Consider the following 3179-nt stretch of genomic DNA (forward strand, 5'->3'; position numbering starts at 1 on the left):
CACTTGCTTTTTCTATGATCCAATGAATGTTGGCAATTTGATCTGTGGTTCCTCTGCCTTTTCTAAATCCAGCTTGAACATCTGAAGTTCTCAGTTCATGTTCTGTTGAAGTCTGGCTTGGAGAATTTTGAGCATTACTTTGCTAGTGTATGAGATAAGTGCAATTGTGCAGTAGTTTGAACATTCTTTGGCATTGCCTTTCTTTGGGATTGGAATGAAAACTGCCCTTTTCCAGTCCTGTGGCTACTGCTGAGTTTTCCAAATTTGCTGGCATATTGAGTGAAGCACTTTCAGAGGATCATCTCTGAGGAAGTGAAATAGCTCAACTGGAATTCCATCACCTCCACTAGCTTTGTTCATAGTGATGCTTCCTAAGGCCCACTTGACTTTGCTTTCCAGGATGTCTGGCTCTAGGTGAGTGATCACACCATCGTGATTATCTGGGTCGTGAAGATCTTTTATGTATAGTTCTTCTGTGTATTCTTGCCACCTTTTCTTAATATCTTCTGCTTCTGTTAGGCATTTCTGTCCTTTATTGTGCCTGTCTTTGCATGAAATGTTCCCTTGGAATGTATAATTTTCTTGAAGAGATCTCTGCTGCTGCTGCTAAGTCGCTTCAGTCGTGTCCGACTCTGTGCGACCCCATAGATGGCAGCCCACCAGGCTCTGCCGTCCCTGGGATTCTCCAGGCAGGAACACTGGAGTGTGTTGCCATTGCCTTCTCCATTGTGTGAAAGTGAAAAGTGAAAGTGAAGTTGCTCAGTCATGTCCGACTCGTAGCGACTCCATGGAGTGCAGCCTACCAGGCTCCTCCATCCATGGGATTTTCTAGGCAAGAGTACTGGAGTGGCTTGCCATTGCCTTCTCCAGAAGAGATCTCTAGTCTTTCCCATTCTATTGTTTTCCTCTATTTCTTTGCATTGATCACTGAGGAAGGCTTTCTCACATCTCCTTGCTATTCTTTGGAACTCTGCACTCAGATGGCTATATCTTTCCTTTTCTCCTTTGCCTTTCACTTCTCTTCTTTTCTCAGCTATTTGTAAGGCCTCCTCAGACAACCATTTTGCCTTTTTGCATTTCTTTTTCTTGGGGATGGTCTTGATCACCGCCTCCTGTACAATGTCATGAACCCCCATCCATAGTTCTTTAGGCACTCTGTCTATCAGATCTAATTCCTTGAATCTGTTTGTCACTTCTACTGTATAATCATAAGGGATTTGAGTTAGGTCATATTTGAATGGTCTAGTGGTTTTGCCTACTTTCTTCATTTAAGTCTGAATTTTGCAATAAGGAGTTCATGATCTGAGCCACAGTCAGCTCCCGGTCTTGTTTTTACTGACTGTATAGAGCTTCTCCATCTTTGGCTGCAAAGAATATAATCAATCTGATTTCAGTGTTGACCATCTAGTGATGCCCATGTGCAGACTTGTCTCTTGTGTTGTTGGAAGAGGGTGTTTGCTGTGACCAGTGCGTTCTCTTGGCAAAACTCTGTTAGTCTTTGCCCTGCTTCATTTTGTACATCAAGGCCAAATGTGCCTGTTACTCCAGGTGTCTCTTGACTTCCTACTTTTGCATCCCAGTCTCCTGTGATGAAATGGACATCTTTTTTGGATGTTAGTTCTAGAAGGTCTTGTAGGTGTTCTTAGGACTGTTCGCCTTCAGCTTCTTTGGCATTAGTGGTTAGGGCATAGACTTGGATTACTGTGATATTGAATGGTTTGCCTTGGAAACAAACAGGGATCATTCTGTCACTTTTGAGATTGTACCCAAGTACTGCATTTCAGACTCTTGTTGACTATGAGGGCTGTTCCATTTCTTCTAAGAGATTCTCGCCCACAGTAATAGTGTTATAGAATCAGGCATAAAGCACGCCTCAGAGGACACTCAAGACAGTAGAGCACAGTTTATGACGCAGCAGGTCCAAGGGGAGCCGGTTTCCAACAAGGACCCCGATGATGTCAGAGGACTCGGTTTTACAGCTTCGGCCACACAGCCGTTACACGTTAGTGATGAGTCTCACGCCACGCAGGTGCGGGCATTGTCATCAATCGCCGGAGCCAACCTGGCCTTTACTTCCAGTCTTGGTTTGCCATCCGTGAAGAGGGGGTTTTCTGCCTTTTCTTTAACAATGGTTAACAGGGTTCGGGCCCAGTCCACATCCTGCCTTAAGATGGATGACAGTCTTCAGGGTGGAAGCCCTCTTGCACTCCTCTCAACAGTAGATATAAGGGTCATCTGAATTAAAGTCGCCAAGTAAATCAAGCGCTTACAAGTTTTCTGCTAGTCATGAGTATCTGATGTCATCATGAAGGGATTTGGTGCTTTTCTAGATTAAGGAGATGCAAAGATTGGGATCATGAAACCTGTTCCTGAAAATGTCCAGCCATCTAAAGACCAGTCCCATCAGGCCCCGTGGAGCACAGATGGCCTCGCTCCGCCCTGACCCTCCAGGCGGTGTTGGAGGTTCAGCAGCCGCAGCAGCATAGGCTTCAGCCTCCACAGCGGCAGATGGCAAACGCCCTTGTTGTTCAGTCACTGGCAATGCTCTTGAAAGTGTTAGCCACTCAGTCATGTCCGACTCTTTGCAACCCCATGGACTGTAGCCCGCTCCTCTGTCCATGGGATTCTTCAGGCAAGAACACTGGATGGGTAGCCATTTCCTTCTCCAGGAGATCTTCCCAACCCAGGGATCAAACCTGGTCCTGGATTGCAGGCAGATTCTTTACCACTGAACCACAGGGAAGCCCGGCAATGCTCTTGGCAAGCGCGTTTGTAGTTGACAGGCAAGTACCAATTTATGGGAACATAACTAAAGATCTCCCTGTTTTGTGAAAATACCCTGGTGGGGGAGGACTACAAGATGGAAAAGAGCTCTCATCGCCCCTAACAAGGCTACTCCAAAAGAAAAAATCCCAGCAAATGCTCCAGCACAGGCAAAGTCAGAGGCAGTCAGGAAGGGTACCCTGGTGTTGTCAGATGTGAGCCCTGTTAGTCACCAGACATCTCAGCCAGTCAACACAAGGGCTCACACACTTACACAGAAACCGCAGACACGGCGCGCAGACCACAGATGAGACAAGATGCGGCCCGGAGGCCGTCTCCACTCCAGACAGGGCACCAGAGTGGCTGGCAATGAGCAAGTAGGATTTTCTCGTCCTGCACAAGCCAGAGAGACTCAC

This window comes from Bos taurus, chromosome 29, assembly GCF_002263795.3.
Source record: "Bos taurus isolate L1 Dominette 01449 registration number 42190680 breed Hereford chromosome 29, ARS-UCD2.0, whole genome shotgun sequence".
Taxonomy (NCBI): Eukaryota; Metazoa; Chordata; class Mammalia; order Artiodactyla; family Bovidae; genus Bos; species Bos taurus.